Here is a 21,484-nt window from a genome sequence, read left to right on the forward strand (position 1 = left end):
TTCACTATCTATGCTGTTTAATTTTTTCATTTCTTTCATTTTAGATAATAGAAATAGATTAGTCACTTTCACTTGTGCTACTAGCTAATTTTCCCTTCAGGTTCTCCTACATCAGCACAATACTGCAATGTTTGAATGTCAGGCAATACAGGGGGATTTTGTTTTCCAGGTAACTATTTACACTGGAATTAAAAAAAGAATAATAGAAAAATGTCTGGTGGCAGTAGGTTTCACAAAACATTGTTTTTACAAAATGAAATATGGGGCAAAATGTGACCAGACAGAGTCCCTTTATAGTTCATGCTTGCTGGGAGGAAGGGGTGTGTGCGGGGGAGGTTGAGTCACAAGAAGTATCCACTGTTTTAGAGATGAAGCATGGGAAGTTTTATCTTTTAAGAAAATTATGTGCCTGTGAAAACAGAGTTTTATAATGGAAGTCTGTATGTAACTTTAACTACTGAACAGTGTTTGTTATCCAAAAAATGCCACAAGCCCTGATCCAAAGCTCATAGTAGTCAATAAAAAGACTCATATTGACTTCCATGAGCTTTGAATCAGGCCCTTAAGGAAAAGGCTAATTTAGCAACAATGTAAATATCCCCCCTCCCCTGAACACTTTTAAATGAATTGAACAGATAATAGATTCAGGTTATTTAAGCAAAGTGGTGACCTTTAGATTCAGTAGACTTCCAAGTTAATTGAGTTGTATTTAAGTTCTTGTGCCATTTTATATTATTTGAGACTTCATTGTTCAAATTTTTGGAAGTTTGCGTTTAAAAATACTTGTAAGGTATTCCCTAGCTCCTGTTCAGTTTTTACAATGTGGCTCTGTTCCTCACGCTGGGGTTGGGTCCATTCTTAGAGATGTCACTTGGTACATTTTCATGGTCTCCTAAAAATCACTCTTGTTTTTTACCTACAGTATAGATATAATACCAGTCTGAAGTAATGTGCAGATCATCTCTCAGAAATGGTGACAAAATTCCAGGAAGGTTTCAGAATGGTCCATTAAATGTTTTATTCTGTGTTTAATAGTGAGTCCACTTAATAAATACTTGCCATATTTTTTCAGTTGTGGGGTCATCTACCTGCTTTGGAAAGAAAGCTAAAATGGAGTCTACTGTTTCCTTATGTAGATACAGGGTAATAACTTCGGGAGTGCTATAACAAAATACTAGTACAGGGTCAAGAGTAGACAATCAGTGCTTTCTAGGTGCCAGAACGCCATGCTTTGGTTATCTTGTGTGTCTCGTATGTGATATATAAATGTTCTGTGCCTTGGATTTAATGGGCAGTACCAGGGCAATGACAAAATTTTTTTCAAATCTACCCAACCACCTCATTTTTTTGGTCAGATTTTGTTTACTAGGGCCCAGTGAAGTCAATGGGCCTGGACATATGACTAAGTGAATACGGTTTGACCTTGATTATCCTTATGGGATTAAGGGCTAGATGAGCACACATGTAGTCTGTGCTAAAACAGCCTATTATTTTGTTACCCCATTCTCTCCCTCTCCTCTCGGGCCATGTGTTTTGCTCACTCCCCTGTTATGGTTTATCATTTAATTGTGAACTCTTGGGGAAAGTACTGCCATTGCAATGTGTTTGTTCGGTGCCTTGCAGAATTGGGCCTGTAGGCATTAACCACGATACAAAAGTTAATGATAATAATTCTCTGAGGTAGTGAGAGTTTCCTGAAGGCATTGCACAACCCACATTGCCAGACTGTGAAGAACCCTTGGCTGTTTGTTATAGGGTCCCTGGACTGGCGCCCAGTTTAGAGGGTGGCCTGGGTTCCCCTACTGGGAAGTGGCAAAGGCATTAGAGATGTCAGACAGACAGCAGCACTCAAGTACAGGCCCTAAGTGAGGACTAGAATGCTGACTTCAGTAAGCACAAATCTCAGAGTTAGTGCATGTAGATTTCAGTAGTCCTTTGTTACAGATTGTGTGTGTGTGTGTGTGTGTGTGTGTGTCCAAGTGTGTGAACACATGCAGCATTCAGTGCTCTTTTGCTATAGAGCACGTGTGTGGGCACATGCACACTTTTAACTTGGGAGAGTATTTTCTTTGAAATGGCAGGTTATCACTGAACCAACACCAGCCAGTGTGAGAGAAGAATACATGTCACACTAGATCCTTCATGTGCTCCCCCTGAGAAGGCCTGCTATTTATTTTTTCTATTTTATTTATTTTATTGTATTGTTTTTCCATAACCCATGCTATTGAGGTTGAAAAGTTGAGCACTCAAAAGTTAGGAAATGCCAAAATTAAGGGCACCTCTCTGGGGAGCATTAGTGCGCAGCGAGCTAGGGTATAAATCTACAGTGCACTAGAGTGCTGCACACTGACTAGCTGCATGGAGCCTGCTGCCGCACACTAGAGGTTCCATAGTGTGCTTTGACCTACTGCTGTTTCAAACAGAAGTAGGTCAAAGTGCACTACGGAACTTTTAGGGCACAGTAGCAAGGTCCACAAGGTGACTAAGTGTGCGGCACGGTCGTGCACTGTAGATTTACAGCCCAGCTTGATGCAAACTAACTTGCCTTACAGACAAGCCTGTGCATAGTCTAGATGTAAAGAGTATTGTTTAATAATCAATGGAGATAAGAAACAAACAGGAGAAGGGGGGAATTCCTAAATTATTCATAAAGTTATTGAAGAGAGAAGATTTTAATTCTTCTATTTCCACCTTGTTGAAAGTGTTGCAGGGTGCTCACAAGACCTGCCAGTCAGTACTACATAACTGTGTTTTACCTGTGAGGCCAAGAAGGCTCCCCTCTGTCTGGGTACAGCAAAGAGGAAGCAGTTCCTACTGTCAAGCTATTGACTGTGGAGACCAGGTGTGATGTGGTGGCTGCCCCACACAGGGTTGAAAGGAGCTAAGCTGGCCTGGCAAGCCAATCAACTCCACCGGGTGCACCTGGAGGAGGAACCAGGGAGCATGACACTAATTAGAAGTAGGCTCAGCTAGGCAGGAACAGGTGGGAACTGTATAAAGCCCAGGAGCAGTGAGCAGCAAGAGGGCTGCAGGAAGGCAGGGAAGTAGGCTGAGTAGAAGGAGTTGGGAGGCTGGCAAGCCCAGAGAGGGGGGATGGCAGATGAGTAGAAAGAAGCCCAGGGAAACAGTGGCAAGGGGCCAGACTGTGAAGAGACCTTTGCTGCTTGTTATAGGGTCCCTGGACTGGAACCCAGTTTAGAGGGAGGGCCTGGGTTCCCCTACTGGGAAGTGGCAAAGGCATTGGAGATGCCAGACAGACAGCGGGTCTGGAAGGACTTTGAATTCCCTGGAAGGGGAGGATATTAGTGACCTGGCTGGAAGGCCAAGCCACGAAAAGGAGACTGCAGATCCGAGAGTGAGAGTGGCCCCAGAGCGAGACAGGATGGTGGGAGACACCACCCGACGGAGTGTGAAAGCCTGGTGGAGCTAATTCCCAGGGTGGCCAGCAGGAGGCACTGCTAGCAGTGAGTGACCTCGGTGACACCACATTACAAAAAAATAAACTCTATTTATTTTGTTTTAGCCCATTTTAGAACTATAATTATAGTACTTATTGTGAAAGAAATACAGAATGTCGTGGGAACTCAGAAAGATCCTGCACCATACCTAGATATGACAAACCCAGTCACAAATATAATGGAAAACCCCCAAATTATTGTATAAATAGTTTTTGCTTCTTTATTTAGAAGAGCATGGTCACACTAAAAGCCTTGAAGTCCCTTCTAAATGTTGTTGCGGGCTGTGCCCTACCTTTGTATAAACAACACCTGTGTACCTGGCAGGTACTATTGTTTTGAGCACTTGTATAAATTAATAATCGCTGGTGAGGATATTGCTTATAATATGTGTTTGCAGAGTGGAAGAGATGAGGGGGGAAGGTCCCAGAGCCCAGGCTCCAGCTCGAGCTAGAACATCTACAATTTTACAACCTCACAGCCCAAGCCCTGAGAGCCCGAGTCAGCTGACACGGGTGTCTAATTACAGTGCAGACATACCCTTAGACAAATTAGATGACTTCAAGTTGGTAGGGGCTGAAAAAATTCCTCCTAGAATACTTAAGGAACTGGCTTATGAGATTGCTGAGCCAATGTCAATTATCTTTGAGAACTCATGGAGAGAAGCCAGAGGACTAGAAAAGGGCAAACATAGTACCTATGTATAAAAAGGGAATAAGAACAACCCAGGGAATTATAGACCAGGCACGTTAACTTTGATATCCTTAAAGCAGTGTTTCCCAAACTTGGGATGCCGCTTGTATAGGGAAAGCCCCTGGCGGGCCGGGCCGGTTTGTTTACCTGCCGCGTCCGCAGGTCCGGCCAATCGTGGCTCCCACTGGCCGCGGTTTGCTGCTCCAGGCCAATGGGGGCTGCGGGAAGCGGCCCTGGCCGAGGGACGTACTGGCCGCCGCTTCCAGCAGCTCCCATTGGCCTGGAGCAGCGAACCGCAGCCAGTGGGAGCCGCGATCGGCCAGACCTGCGGACGCGGCAGGTAAACAAACCGGTCTGACCCTTCCAGGGGCTTTCCCTACACAAGCAGCGTCCCAAGTTTGGGAAACACTGCCTTAAAGATAATGGAGCAAATAATCAAACAATCAGTTTGTAAGCACCTAAAAGATTATAAAGTGATAAGTAACAGTCATCATGGATCTGTCAAGAAGAAATCACGTTAAACCAATATAATATCCTTCTTTGACAGGTAACAAGCCTTGTGGATAAGGGTAGATGTGATATATCTTGACTTTAGTAAGGTTTTTTATACTGTCTGACATAACCTTTTTATAAGCAAACTAGGGAAATATAGCCTACATGAAACTACTATAAGGTGAGTGCACAACTGGTTGGAAAAGTGTACTCCAAGAGTAGCTATCCATGGTTCACAGTCAAGCTGCAAGGACATATTGAGTGGGGTCCTGAAGGGATCTGTCCTAGGTACTTTCATAAATGATTGGGATAATAGCAGAGAGAGTACACTTATAAAGTTTGCAGACGATACCAAGCTGGGAGGGGTTGCAAGCACTTTGGAGGACAGAGTTAGAATTCAAAATGATCTTGAAAACCTGGGAAAATGGTCTGAAATAAATAGTGTGAAATTCTCCAGAAGTGAGGCATCATGAGTTAGCCAATACGTGAACATCCAAGAAGTCTTTCAATTGTTCCAAAATTATTTTTAAGTAGCTCTCTAGTGGCATAAAAGTTATAGAGTCCAATTATATAATTATAACAATAATTTGAGTTTTTTTTCTTTGCCTTCTGTTTTTTGAGCCTTTAGGGTATGCCTAGGTCATGTTTTCAAGCTTTGTCTTGCAACCATGAGGGCTAGAACCTTACTTTTGTAATGAAAGTTGAGATTCTCATGTAATCCCGTTACTCCAGGAGATGAGGTTTGAGAAAAACACTAGATATCACAAAACTCATGATAAAATCACAAGAGCTAGCAACAGCATCTAGACTGGAAGTTAAACTATTTTCAGCTTTGGTTCAGCACACCCATTACTGACACCTATAATTCATCAACAGATAAATGTCCTAGTATAGACCAGACTTACAGCACTGGAAAGATAACAAGAAACAAACAGCTGTGGAACTCCACAAGCTTCTAAAAGGCAAGTAAAAACTGTCAAACATTTCTTTGTATCATGTTTCTCTTGAGTATTTAAATTATTTAGATAATAAAACTGAATTTTTAACTACAATTGATTGATTTGTCAGGAAAAAATCCTAATGGAGTTTAGGGTAAATATGGACTTTAAAATTTTTTTTTAATAATGTTCATTGTCATTTGGATTGTGGTTGTTTTTGGTATTTTTATAAATGAAAAACAGCCACAATGTTTTGTGGATTTCTTCCAAAACATATGGGGTGAAACCCTGGCCCTATTGAATTCAATGGGAGTTTTGCTATTGACTTGAAAACAGCCAGTATTTCACCCATGAATTATTCCTGTTGCTTGTGCAGCAAAAGTGAACAAACATGGTCACCGGAACAATGTCAAACCATTTGCCGATGCCAACGTGCAAACAAGGAAACAATGTCATTAGCTTTATTAGTAATATAGGGGAATAAACAATGTGTCAGATGAAAATAAGCAAAATTAGAAATTATTTTCAAGCTTCTTGAAGGATGTTTACAGTAAAGCTCATTCATAAGAATTAGTGATAAAACACTCAATTTATAATTAATATTGTTAAAAATATATTTAAGCGCCAATGATGTTACTGGTGCTGTACAATTCACTAACAAAAGGTCCAAACCTGCATTGAGTCTATTCATGTTAGCCAGTACTATGCATGGTAATGATTGGAGGACAGGACCAGAAACTGTCAATTTAAAGATCAAGTTTTGTAATGAGATCCCTGTTGCACTGACATCAGTGGGCCCATACACTCTCATAGGGGTCTGCCTGCTCAAATCTCAGGGCCTTAGCCCTCTATGCTAGGAAAATGACCTGTCGCTGACAGTGTATTTGTATATATGGGACAAAATTGTTTTAATAGGGACATTTCTGAAAATGTTAAGAGCACTAGCGTAGACAGCCTGCCAGCTGCCAACATTGTTTTCAGCACTGAGTCGATTACTTACCCCCAGCAATTAGATGATGTAGTGCTGAAAACGGTCTTAACATCTGGTGGGCTGTCTACACTAGGGTTCCAAACATTGCTAATATCGGTTCAACTAACTGTTTTTATTATAACCAGTCTAGTTAAAATGGCTTTCAGAGCAGTTATTGCTCCTGGAGCCTTGTATTCTCTGCATCTCCAACTAATTTTAAAACCAATTTTAATGTTTTGGCAATCTTGCCCTGTGTAGACCAGGCCACAGTGTTAAAAACACATTTGCTATGTCTTTTAACCATTGCTGCCTCAAGTGGAGCTGCATCTGTGATAGTGTAATAGTGGAAGATTTCCTGAAGTGTGCTAGTGTAGACACAGGCATGTTGCTCTGCTTGTTCTCTGTACAATACTGTATAGTCCCTGCCCACAGAAGAGTGGAACAGTAAGCCATGTACTTACTCTGAAGCTGGCCCTGCTAGATCACATCAAAAAGTCAGCATTGAGCATGACTACACTGAAAACTGATATCCATACACTAGGGAAAACTCTGAGGATGACGGATAGCACCAGAGGATCAAATCAGCTTTAAAGAGAAACATGTAGCATTTAGCTAGCTTTGCTTTGATAACAGACATTTACAATCACTAGATCATGAGAGCTGCTCCAAGCAGGGATAATTGTCTGTTATAAATGGCACTGCAGTACCTGGGAGACCGATGAGCTATCTTTAATGTGGTTATACCCACAAATCAAAGTTATTCCTCTGACAGAACAAACAGGTACTGCCTCTCTGATTTGCTTTTGCCAAAGATAAAAGGACACACAGCTGAAATAACATGTATTTGAGTGCTTTTCATCCTGAAGAATCCAGAAATGTATGTATGTACTTATGTATAGACTAGATAGACCAATATATATTCAAATCCCAAGGAGATATGTATAGCATTATGTTTGTAAATTATTTTAATCCTTAATGAGCTGAAGGTGCTATATTTTGAAAGCAATCTGAAACCAATGTTTTTACCACTTTCAATTGTCAAAGATCCCACAAGCACTTTTCATGTGAGCTTAGTGGTGTTAACCTAACGTCTTGACCAAATTCTAGTTAGGGTAATTACATTCTACCTACCTAAATTCCCCCAGAAGTGTAGATGTCACTTCCTTAAATTTTTTTTAATGTAATGCTCACATTTTTTTTAAAACGTGACAATTGTATATGATGCAATGGGTGTGCATAGTGCTTTGAAGTCAGATGTATAGATACGGTATTTGCACCAAGAAACTTAACATCAAAATTAGATGTAAAACATATCAGAAGTGACAAAAGATATGGGTGAATATGAGTTATGGGAAGTGGGGTGGGATGAAAATAAATGGAAAGGGAATATTTCTCTTTCTAAGGGAGTTCCCCCTACAAAGAATAGATTATAGAATACACCTCTACCTCGATATAACACTGTCCTTGGGAGCCAAAAAATCTTACCGCGTTATAGGTGAAACCGCGTTATATTGAACTTGCTTTGATCCACCGGAGTGCGCAGCCCCGCCCCCCCCCCCGGAGCACTGCTTTACTGCATTATATCCGAATTCGTGTTATATCCGGTCGCGTTATATCGGGGTAGAGGTGTATATTTATTTTAGATGGCTCTTGTTAGGTACATTTTATGATGATTGCAGTTTTTAAACAATTTCAATTTCTTCTTTGTGTTGCATTAGAGTAGAAAGATTACATGGAAAACTGTGTGTTGTGGAGGACTCTGAACAAAAGAAGGGAAGGATCAAACAACCTTCCTTACTTCATTGAAATTCCCTCTGAAAACATACTTGTTCTACAAAGCCTGTCAGTGCGAATATATTGAATAAGTAAGTGTACAACATCCATTTAAAAAACAAAATGTGATATCTATGCTGGGGGTGGGGGGAATGCAGAGAGGCAAAATGTATTGCCTACATTGGAATTTTCCTATGACTCCTGTACTCCAACATAAAAATCGAGACAGTTAGTTAATCACAAGCAAGGATTTTTATTTAATTTCCCATCTAAAAGATGGCTCCTCCCTCAGACACATTGGGTCGGATTCTCTGCTGGTGTAATTTGGCCACCTGAGGATCTGATCAGTGGTGGGGCAAAGTTTCAAAAGTGACTCAGCAGGAAGAATCAGCAGCTGAATCATCACCATAATTTCCTGCAATAGCTGTGTTTTTCCTTGAGCATATTCCATCCACGCACTGACCGGGCCTGACCTGCTTAACTCGAGATTTGATGAGATCACAGTGTAAGACTGTATAAGCGCAGGTCATAAATCTGAGTTATGCCCCTTCAGCTGGTTGCTCTCTGACAACTGTATATTGTATTTCATGAGTGCTGAGGTACTCTCTATTGCTATACTTTATCACATGTTGCCCTTCTCTGTTTCCAAGCAGAATGATTAATACATATTCATACAGGCGATATTATAGCTATCACAAGTGTTCTTCATGCATTACATAGTAAACTACTTCAGTCCAAATGGCAACTGTTTTATGTTTTTGTATTTGACATTTTGCCATGTTCAGGGATTCTTGAGAGAGGGATGCAGGAAAATGATTTCATAGGTGTTGATCAGCTGCGTAGCCCATTCTTTCCCTCTCACTTCCACCGAAAGCATGATCTGCACATGTGTTTATCATGCTCTGACCTTTCAAACTGTATTACAGGCAGGGCTGGTAGTGCCACCTATTATTAAGGTTGCCTAACACTTCCCATTATAAAACCATTTTTCAGTTGGTTGTAACTTTGCCAGACATAAACCATTCAAGCTGAAATTTTCTATGCAAGTTGTTTGCCTAAATCTGGACTGATTAATTTTAAATTTCAGCCAAAATGGTTCAGTCATTTCTAAGGAACAAGGTTAGAGAAAAATGTTGTTTTGTTCATGTTGAATTCTGGCAACCTTTTCTTTGATAAGGTCTTGCACCTTGCATACTTTGGTGGAGGGACTTGAAATTTGGCATGGATTGGAGACTGGGACTGGCTGGGGAGAACAGGACTGGGAGGAAAAGATGGGGTGGGAAAAGACAGGTTGGGGGCAAGAATAGGCTGCAGTGAACAGGGTTAAGCTTGGGGAGAATGGGAAGAAGGGTCTGTGGCCACTAGAGAACACTCCCCTTCAAAGCCTGGGATGGAATTCAAAGTTCCTGTGTCTCACCATTCCTTAACTGTCAGAAAATAGCTGTGAAACCCACTAGCACAATATCTCATCCCCCTATGCTGGTCCACAGAGGGATGACAACCTACTACTCCTGTCAGTTACTCCATTAGCTCAAGTGGAGAGGTCTGTTGTGAACAAAGGACCACAGACCAACTGCCTTCTCAGGTGCAGCATGGCAGCCATGATGGGCCTAGTGAGAAAGGTGGAAGAATTTGATGGAATATTTGGTGATTCTGAATTGTGAAGGGAGATGCAGTACAAATAACCTTAAGAGACAATGCTGAACCATGCACCTTGCAGGATTCCTATCCCATTACTTCATAAAGTGGAAACTGAGTGAAAGAGAATGGAATAGATTAGCATAATTGAGAATCTCTGAGCCATCAGCATGGTGTGCCCCATTGGTACCAGTTATAAAGAAAAAATGGAAAAATACAAATGTGTGTGGATCTTAAAAGACTTAATGCATCAGTCGTGAGAGAAAAATATATCCTCCCATCACTGGATAACTTCCTCCCCAAAGTGAAAGAAGTTACAATATTCACAAAGCAGGATGCCTCAAGCGGATTCTGGCAAATTTCTTTACCCACAGAAAGTGCTAAACTGACTACATTTATCACATCCTTTGGGAGATTTTGCTTTTGAAGATTAACTTTTGGAATTACCAGTGCACCTGAAATTTTCCAAAGAAAGATGTCAGAACTGTTAACCAATACAGATGGCATTGTCATTTTCATGGACAATATACTGACACATGGATCTTTGGTGGACAAACACCACAAAATCCTAAACCTAATCAGTCAGTTCAGACAGAAACTAAACAAGGGAAAATGTGTTTTCCACCACCCCATTCACGTTTTTGGGACAGACAATAAACAAAGATGGAATCAGTCCTCGCCCTGAGAAAGTAAAAGCTATTTGAGAATTGAATGCACTAACTAATGTACCAGAACAGAGACAGATACTGGGGATGGTAAATTACTTTGGTTGATACCTACAAGACCTTTTTATAATAACTGAACCTCTGAATGAACTATCCATGTCCAACACATCTTGGCTACGAAGGCCAAATCAAAAAATTGCCTTTAAAAAGGTAAAAGAAATTATCTCAACACCTCCAGTTTTCAAGTACTATCATGTGAACAAACCCATAATGGCCAGTGTGGATGCAAGCAGATATGGCATAGGTAGTGTACTATTGCAACAACATGGCTCTGAGTGGAAGCCAGTTGAATTTTGCTCTCGCACCCTCACAGAAACAGAAAACCTATATGGATTAATTGAAAAAGAGTGCCTGGCCAGTGTATGGGAATGTGAGGACTTTTACAAATATCTGTATGGACTGGATTCTCTTACACGGATAACAGACCATAACCGCTTGTAACCCTCATCAACAGAAAAGACCTGGATCAAGCACTGCTGAGATGCCAATGTCTATTGCTAAGGTTAATTTGATTTAATCCAATTGCTAAATATGTTCCTGGGAAAAATCTGGTAGTAGCAGACACTGTCACAGAGCCCAGCATTGCACTCAACTACCAGTGAGCGTGAAGATGATATAAAGGCATGTGTGGATGCTGTGGACACATACAGATCAGTGTCAGAAAAGATACTACACCAGCTACAAAAAGCAACCGCGACAGACACTCAACTTCAGGAAGTTCTAAATTACATTAGGGCTGGCTGGCCCAAGTATCTAAAGGACCCTAAGGAAGTGACAAGAGAGAACTTTGTAGTGCGTGGAAAACTAAGCAAGTCCAGTGGACTCATGAATAAAGGTGACTGAATTGTAATTCCAAACTACTGGTAAATGAAAGGAGAAATCCTAAACCTCATCCATGAAGGACATCAAGGATTAACTAAATGCCATGAATGGGCCAACCAGTCAGTGGGGTGGCCAGACATCAGCAAGAACATAAAGAATAAAGTATCAGCATATGAACATTGCAGAACTCACAGACCAACACAAAGAACCTTTAATAACAGCACCTCTACCAGACAGACCTTAGAAGAGACTAGCTGCAGATTTATGTGAATTCATAGAACATCATTACCTGATCATTGTGGACTATTTTTCCAGGTATTTAGAAATAATGTAGTTGAAAGCCATAACATGTCACAGTGTTGTTGAGAAAATGAAGTGCAATTTTGCTTACTTCAGTATTCCAGAACAACTAATGATGGACAATGGACCATAATTCACTGCAGCAGAATTTAAATCCTTTCAAACAAAATATGATTTTGATCCTAATGCTAGCAGCCTACATTACGCAGAAGCGAATGGAGAGGCTAAGAGAGCTGTACAGACAGACAAGAAAATCCTACAGCAGGAAAATCCATTTCTTGCTCTCCTGAGTTACAGATCAACACCAATAGCAATTACTGGATATAATCCAGGACAACTCCTGATGGGAAGACAAATCAGAACTACTGTTCCAACTTTGGAAAAGAATCTATCTCCAAAGTGGCCAGACATGAAGAGTAGCCAACTCAGATAAAAAGGCTAAAAGAGCCTATGAACACTTTTACAACAGACATCACTCAGAGAACTGCCAGGTATAGAACCTGGTGTCTATGTTTACGTCAAATTGGATGGAGAAAAAGAATGGATAACTCCAGCGATCGTAAGGAAAAATAATTCAGCTCCCAGATCATATGTGGTCGAGACCAACAGTGGACAGTTCAAGAGAAACTGTCTGCATCTATAGCTTGTTCTTTCTGAGGAATAAGCTATAATCAACAGAGCAAACTCTACAGATGGCAGATGCAGAACAAGAAGACGACTCAAGGATTCCAAACAAACCACAGCCAAGCGTTGCAACTAATGGACAGCCAGATGACCAAGTTATAACAAATTGGGGCTGTGTAATTAGAAAACCAGTACAATTCAGAGATGCACAACAGATTGATCCATACTGAACTTCAAAGATAGCGTGATAGGGTAAATGGAAGGAAGGGGGAGATGTAGCGGAATGCTAAACTGTATTATACTGTTCAGCCACTAGGTGGCACCATGTATAAAATACTTTATTTAAAGGAACTTTTACCAGACCTGGCAGAGCATTAAAGGATCTTATGATGAACACATCTGGTGTCTAAGCAAGCTCTGTAACCAGTCCATGTGGTACAGGGACATGACAAATGGGGTCCTGGGCAGGACAGGGGAGGCAGGGAAATAAACAGTAAGGGGATAGGGAGGGCACCCAGAGAGGAACAAAGAGTGAAGGGTGGGACTGGGCTGGGAAGCCAAGTACCAGTGAGTGGTGGAGGGGCTCCGGGGTGGAGCAGGTACCAAACAGCAATAGGAGAGGGGAGCTCTGGGCAGGACAGATAACAAAATAGCAGGGGATGAGGGGGGCTGGGCAGGGCAGGGAAGGCAGGTAACAAACTGGGGACGGGGAGGGAGCAATGAACTGCAAGGAAAGAGAGAGAGCATACATGGCCGGGGAGGAAACTGCAAGCGGAAGGGGACTACAAAAGATGGGGGGAGCAGTGAACTAGAAGCGAGGAGGACCATGGGAGACAGTGGGGAGGGTTGCATACCGTGAGGGGGAGGGGCTGATGGGCAGGCATGGGGAGGAGAAGGCCCACCAGCCCAATGCAAACTGTGGGGAAGGGAAATTTCAAGGGGGGCATGTGATAATAGTCTCTGCTGCAATAGTCCCAGGGTGGGTAAGTGGAGGCAGGCAGGCCAGCAGCCTTGCAGGCCAGCAGATGGTCGTCAGCAGCAGGAGCGACGAGGGAAGGCTCCACGCCATTTCCCCCCCGCCCCCAGCAGGCAGCAAAGCGGGGGTAGCGCAGCAGCTGCCACCTCCTCCAGCAGCAGCGACAGCAATAGCAAGTCCTGCCCATAGAGCCACAGGTGCACTGGGAATGAGGCAGGGGATTACAGGATGAGGAAGGATGGTCTCACAGTTAAGCAGGTGAATGCTGCCTTGGGGAACTGAATTCTATACCTGCCTCTGCCACAGAGTTCCTGTCTGATGCTAGGTAAGTCACTTCACCCATACTTTTTGCAGGTGGTCACTAATTGTGTATTTCCTCATTTTCTGGGTATCTGATTGAGACCCTGGGGTTTGATTTTCAGAAGTGCTACATTCTCAGATGCAGCTGAAGTGAATGGGAGCTGAACTCTGAATACTTAAGAGATACATAATGCTGGTCTTAGATGTCTCAGATTGGGCTCCCAAATTTGGGGATATTTTGGACCGTAGTCTATCTGTGCCCCAGCTCCCCAACTGTAAAATGGGGATAATAGCACCTCGTCCCTCACTGGAGTTTTGCGAAGATAAATTAATCAATGTTTGTGAAACACTCAGCTACTACAGTGATGAGTACCATAGAAAACCTCTGAGGAAATTAATAATTCTGTCTTCAGAGCAGGGTTTGAATAGTATGTAATAAATAAGGATGAGGGCCTCACATTGAACAAGAAGAAAGCAAAATATTGAATAGCTGCTCATTATTTGAGCTCCATCCATCCTGTGCACTGTCTGAGTCAAGGGTCCTGTGGAAAATATAGTGTGTGATCATGTCATTAAAGATTGTATTATACTGCATATACACAAGGGCTCCCGAAATAAGGCTGCTCTAGCACTTTTTAACTGTTGAGTGGTTGACCTTGTAACCTTAATAAAGTTATTTAATCATCGGTTGAGTTGTTTGTTTGTTTGTGTGTGTGTGTGTGTATAATAGTACATAATGTATAGATGAGATTTGTATTTAGTATTACTCTACTTGCCTGTCAACAATTTGGCTATTTTATCTCGGGGAGGAAAGCTTGGTGAAGATTGGAAGAGGCATGGAGTTTGAAGTTAGTTTTATTCTTCTAGGGCTTTCCTTCTACAACAGGTTAGACAAATACCTGTGAGGGACGGTTTAGATAATACTTAGGCTATGTATACACTTCCACTTATATCGGCAAAACTTATGTCGCTCAGTGGTGTGAATATTCCACCCCCCTGAAGACCTAAATTATGCTGGCATAAGCACTAGTGTGCACAGCACTATGTTGGCGGAGAGCGGGGGTGTTTTTTTTTTATGTCAATAGGAGCTCTCTCCCATCAGTGTAGAGCATCTTCACCACACATGCTGCAGCGCTGTAAGTGTAGACATACCCTTAGTCCTGCCTCAGTGCAGGGGCCTGGACTAGATCAGTGGTTCTCAGAGCCGGTCCGACACTTGTTCAGGAAAGCCCCTGGTGGGCCGGGCCGGGCTGGTTTGTTTACCTGCTGTGTTCGCAGGTTGGGCCGATCGCGGCTCCCACTGGCCGCGGTTCGCTGCTCCAGGCCAATGGGAGCTGCTGGAAGGGCGGCCAGCACATCCCTCGGCCCGCGCCGCTTCCTGCAGCCCCCATTGGCCTGGAGTGGTGAACCGCGGCCAGTGGGAGCCGCAATTGGCCGAACCTGTGGACGCAGCAGGTAGACAAACCGGCCCGGCCCGCCACGGGCTTTCCCTGAACAAGCGGCAGACCGGCTTTGAGAACCACTGGACTAGATGACCTACTGAGGTTCTTTCCAGTCCTACCTTTCTGTGCTTCCTGTTTTATGTACATGTTTTCAACAACTTGTGTAATCGTGTGTTACTGTCAGGATTTTTGAGACCTGCAACATAATTTGCGCCAGGAAGTGCAAATGGAAAATAATATATATACATTTGTTTCAAGACCATCGTTGTCAAGTACTAGACAAGAACACATTGCCCCAGGCCAACAGGTTAGGCAGCCCAGCTTTTTACACCCCTGTGTGGATACAAATTTTTTATCTGCATCCAATCCGCAAAAATGGTTTTGCAGGGCTCCGCAGATTTTACCTGCTGTTTAAGGTTTGGCTGCCTACATGTTTTACGTACAGAGCCCAGAACCTTCTATAATTGGTGAACACAATATAGAGTAAGGCACAATAATATGAGAGGGCAAACTATTTGCATTGGCATAAAACTGTTCTATGTCCTCTGGGCACAATTATATCTTTGAAAAACTTAATTATGAGTGCTTTGCTAGGAATCCTATGTACATCTAGTTGGGCCATGAACAACAGAAGCACAATGTCTTTCCTGGTCTCTTGCCATACAAGAGAGAAATGTCCCATTTGTTGCTTTTTTTCTGTGTAGTACCCTATGCCTGGAACAGCCTCCTTTATCCAATGCTCAGAATAACTTTACTAATCTCCACATTCCACTTTAGACCTCTTTCAATTAGCCTTCCACTACTAAACATGTAATCCTGCTCTTATGCCTGGTGTATAAATATAATTCATATATACATTCCAAAATGAAAAAAACCCTTTGTTTAGAAAAGCTAATAACCACTGCATGGTGAGTAATATTAATAGTAATAAATAATAATACCTAGCTCTTACACAGTGTTTTTCATCAGTTAACAAATAGGTTAATTATATTAGTGAAGATATAAATAAACTGTAGAAGGAAAGAGATATATTGATACAGGATATATTGGGAGCCATTTCTGTACCTGTCAGCTAATGGACCTAACTGTGTTGCCAAACAGTAAAGAGCTAGGTTTGAAAATGCCAAACCACTGTTGATTTTTTCTGATAAAAAAATAAGCTTCAATTTTGTATTTGACAACTGTGTACATAAATTTTAATATACTGCTCTGTAGTTTTTTAATGAGATGTAAATAGGACAGGGACTGTAAGAACTTGAAAGTGGTAATTAAGATGGGAGTGAAGTTTAATTCTAGTGGTGTCTTCCAAGAAACCAATAATAGGTTTAGGTTATTCCAGTTATGTAAATCTTTTAAGTTGAGTGGCTAAAGGGAAAGCATTTAATTTAAAAAGGTCCAAAGAATCTTTGGCTACATGGACTCCAATATCCCTAATTAAAGTGGTGCACAAGACAAAGTTAAATGATCTTCAAAGGCCTCTAAATGGCCCTGGGCAAAGTCTAGAGGGAGAGGCTCTGATTTATTGTAATTCATTTTGAATCCAGAAAATTCTCCAAAAATGTTACATTGCTTCAATATATTGGCTAGAGACACTATAGGGTTACTGGCAAAAATTAATGTATCCTCAACATATGTAATGCAATCTGCTGTTCAATATTGCTCATTCCTATACCAAAAATACCATTGCTGGAATGAATTCTTTGCATCAGACTCCATAATAAGTGCAAACAAAAAGAGAGATAAGGGTTAGCTCTGTGTAGTACTATGTTTCAGCCGCAGGCTTTTGGAATCATAACCATTAATAAGGATCTTGGCTGCTATAGTTGGGTACATTAATCTTATCCAAGTAATGAATTTTGGTCCAAATCCCATCAGTAGAAAAGAAGAATGATTATTCAACCTGATCAAAGACCTCTTTGTCATCTCCAGATAGATTTGTTGCAGAAGTATTATTTAATAAAACAGAGAGAAATGAGTTTAATAATCTTATAAAGTTATCAGTTCAATGTTTATTCTGTATAAATCTTACTTAATCACGGTGGGCTAATTCAGGAAGAAATTGTATGTTAAGAAATTAAATGGGCTTCTTTAGGATCCTTGTCTTTTTTTGTGTATGGTAGCAAACATGGCAACAAAGATAGATCCCTATTATGCAATTGGGTCCATCCATGCAGATGGATTTCCATACTGTGATCAAAAGTTTTCTGGTAGAAGTTGGTCAGTCTTAGGACCATATATGGTCCTTACCTTCAAGGCTCTTCATAGTTTAGCTCCACCTTACTTATCCAGTCTCTTCTGTCCTTTAGCTCTCCCAGTAGCATCTTACTAGCACTTTTGTGGTCTTTCATGCTGTCCCTCATGCATGGGACATCCTCCCCAAACAGATTTACATAGTTGCTTGCCTCTCCCCCTTCATATCCTCTAATGATAATGGTTAGGCAGATGGCCTATATGGCATTCATTAATATCTCTTCCTCACCTATCCTATTTAAAAAAAAAACCCATAAAGAATGATCAAGTGGGCTGTCCCGGGTGGAGGGTGGGGAGAGCAGTATTGTTATCAGTATTGTTTTACTATTGAGCCGGAGGAAGAAGTCAAATATGAAACTGCAGAACTCTAGCTAGAGTTGTGAAAAACCCATTATCAATGATGAGGAAGGAAAAAATGCTTTTCCTCTTACAGAATGCCCCACTTCCATTTATTTATTTATTGGTCTGTGCAAAATACAATATGAATGATAGGAAAATGGTTTCAGCTAATTTGATTCAGGTAAAAAATTGCACATTGATCAATATTGAACAACACTTCATGAAAATACCGGTTTTACTGGATTATTGGCTATCCACCTGGCAAAAATTTGGTGAACATAACATGAAGCAAAACTAGGGAGTTCAGCACAGCATTGTCACCAACAGAAGCCACTATCTGTAACAGAAACCCAGGGAACAAGCGAAATGAAACTTCTGCTGCCAGGCTGATTTTAACTAGAAATCATCTGTCATAATCTGCATGTAAATTCTGATCTCGCATCTCACAGTAAGAATTCCAGAGACTGAGAGCAATTATCCTATTCAGAAAAGTGGCATTTCTTTAGGTATTTGTTACACAAAATAATGAATGTATTAAATAAGACAAGACAACACTGAATCATAATACTGGCATGGATGTTTTTAATTTGAATGGTAAAGAAGAAACAATTAAGGAAATTCTGCCTACATAAATTCTCATTTTACATCTGTCTCCCACTCTCATTCTCTGCCTTCTTGCATGCAACCTCTTAGGGCTAGATTTTCAAAGGTATTTAGGTGCCTAAAGATGCAGATAGGCACCTAGTGGGACTTTCAAAAGCACCAAAGAAATTAACATCACTTTTGAAAATCCCACTAGATATCTATCTGTATCTTTACCTTTAAAAATCTGGCCCTTTGCCATATGACTGACTTTCCCCATGCCTCTACACACCCCTTCAATTAATTACCTGTTTACAGTACACATTTTTAGGATAGGTTTCAGAGTAGCAGCCGTGTTAGTATGTATCTGCAAAAAGAACAGGAGTACTTGTGGCACCCTAGAGACTAACAAATTTATTTGAGCATAAGCTTTCGTGGGCTACAGCCCACTTCTTCGGATGCATAGAATGGAACATATATTGAGGCGATATATCTCCTCTCTGTATGTGCATATATATCTCCTCAATATATATTCCATTCTATGCATCCGAAGAAGTGGGCTGTAGCCCATGAAAGCTTATGCTCAAATAAATTTGTTAGTCTCTAAGGTGCCACAAGTATTCCTGTTCTTTTTTTAGGATAGGTAGCCTATAAAATTTAGACCTTCCCCATCCCTCAAAGAAGTGTTAACTAAATAATAGAAAGCACTATATAACTCCTTTACATCACACCACCCACCTCCCCCTCACAAAAAACAAACAAACCCCAACCTTCCCCCCCACAAAATAGCAAAAATTGTGGATTTAACAAGACACCTGACAAACTGCACTGCTTAGTACTTAATTAGCTTCTTGTCACATCCCCTTAGGGTCCAGTCCTACAGTGAGGACTGTACATGGGCAGACTCTTCAGCCCATTGGGGCCCACTGAAGTCAGTGGAACAACACCTGGTTTCAAGGATCTGGTCCTGGTATTCTTAGATTGTTAAATCTTTGAGGCAGGGACTATCTTATCACTGTGCGTATATGCCTGGCACAATAGGGTCCTGACCCCTGTCTGGGGTTTGTAGGTTTTACCACAATGCAATCAATATAGGCCAATTAGCTTATCCTTCTTCTGCACTTCTCTATTTATAAATGTTTTCATTACACTTAAAAATAATTTGAAATATTTTATTTTGTTTGGATGTAAGCATTTCACAGTAGTATTTTCAACTCATACATTGCAGCATTCTACTGATGCATGAGGACCAGAAAAGGAAACCTGAGTGGTTTAATTTAATTGTCCAAATTGAATAAAGTACAAAAAGTAAACACAGCATAAATGGTTCAGAGTAAACTGGATTATTAGAGTCCATTCATTTTTAATAATAGAAGGTGCAAGTGGTAAAAGGTAAAGGGACTGGTTTATTTAAAATACAAAATTTAATCCAAGATGATCCCCCCTTTTTTTTTAAAGGAAGGCCCTGGCTGCTTTGTGTGGACATTAAAGAACCCATGATACTTTTCTTGAGTTCGGGGGGGGGGGTGTACCCCAATGTCCTTTACCAAAATTCCCATGTCTGCCACTGTTGTGTTTATTATACTGATTGTATGCCTGTTTACCAGACAGGTGGCTGAATTTCCATTATTAACCTGTATGGGAGTAAAGGTGATCTTGTGGCAGAGGCCTGAGAGCCAGACAATTTAGATTCTACTCCCACCTCTGCCACAGGTTTCTTTTGTCATCTTGGGCAAGTCATTTAGGTGAGGTTCCTGCAGATACTGAGGCCTGGTCTCAAAATTTAGGTTGACATAGCTACAGCACTCAGAGGTGTCAAAAATCTACATACACCTGACCATTGGAAGCAATGCCGACATAATCCCTGGTGTAGGATCATGTAAGAATGTTTCTGTCAACCTAGCGACTCTTGCTCAGGGAGGTGGTGTTCCTACAGTGAAGGAAAAATCCCTTCCCTTGCTGTAGGCTGTGTCTACACTATGGGGTTACAGTGGTGTAGCTATGGCACTGTAGGGATGTCTCTGTAGCGCCCATAATGTAGACATGGCCTGACACCCACGAGTTACTTTATATGTGTGAGTAATCCAGGACTACTACTCACACATGTAAAATTACTCCTGTGCAAAAGTGTTACATCAGGGCCTTATAACCTCTCTGTGCTTCAATTTATCTGTATTTTAAAATTAGGTTAATATATTACTTAGATCTTGTCTACATGGGGAAATTTACTGGCATTACTATAGCAGTATAATTATACAGGTTTAAATTAAGTTATGCCAGGAAATTTCGCTGTGTAGACAAGCTCTCAGTCTTCTTCCTCAACAACTTTGTTCTGCTCCCGGCATGAACTCTGTGGTGGTGAATCTCTGCAAAAAGCACAGACTGCACCACAGAATCGGGGCCACAACGCCTGGAAACACGAGATTGTTGTGAGAATATCAGCTTTAATAATAATAATACAAAAATTACTAGCCCTCATGTTTGCAGGGACACATTTGAAACGTGAAGCAAGTGTACCCTAAAGACTGCGAAACCAGATGGAAAATAAAAAGTAGCCAAAATGTATTACTGTTTTTTTAAACCGTGCTTTTTAAGTCACTTTCGTGATTTTTGAACGCTAGAGGCTGGCCCTGACGAACCAAACTAATCCAGCAATGCAGGAGGAGCACGACCCAGTACTTTGTAGAGGGGCCCCAAGGCAGCTGCAGCTGCTGGCGGGGGTGGGAATTTGGAGAGGCTCCCTCGCCGGCCTGGTGAGTGAGTGTGTGTGTGTTATATTGGCAGTGGGGTAAGTGGAGGCTGGGCGGCTCCGACTGCCTGACGCCAGTGAGACCAGATCAATCCAGGCGCAGAGGCAGAGCGAGTGCAGGGCTGCCTGGCGGCTGGAGCCGCAACAGCAGCAGCCAGGGGAGGAAGGAGCGAGCGAGCGAGCGAGCGAGCGGCCGCGGGGTTCGGTGTCTCCTCTGCCCGCTTCGCCGCCCAGCAGCCGGTAACAACTTTGCGCTTCTTTGCCCTCTCCCAAGCCGGCTCCTGTGCCTGGGCGGGGCCCCCTCCTACCCCACCTCTGCGTCCTGGGGCTTGCTGGCTGGTCGGGGCCGGGCAGGGCTTGCTGCAGCCAGGGAAGTGGTTTGAATGGTGGCTACGCTTCGCCTTGTTGCTCCCCCC

General features: G+C 41.9%; 1 protein-coding gene across 1 annotated transcript in view; it reads left to right on the plus strand.

The window, feature by feature from the left end:
• The first annotated feature begins 21,122 nt into the window (after window positions 1-21,122).
• SMAD1 (SMAD family member 1) overlaps window positions 21,123-21,484 on the plus strand; it is a 73,235-nt gene continuing 72,873 nt past the window's right edge. The window contains exon 1 of the mRNA XM_024207576.2: window positions 21,123-21,308. The gene's annotated coding sequence lies outside the window, so the exon portion shown is untranslated. The remainder of the gene's footprint in view (window positions 21,309-21,484) is intronic.

This window comes from Terrapene carolina, unplaced genomic scaffold, assembly GCF_002925995.2.
Source record: "Terrapene carolina triunguis isolate 2854851 unplaced genomic scaffold, T_m_triunguis-2.0 Scaffold66, whole genome shotgun sequence".
Lineage (NCBI taxonomy): Eukaryota > Metazoa > Chordata > Testudines > Emydidae > Terrapene > Terrapene triunguis.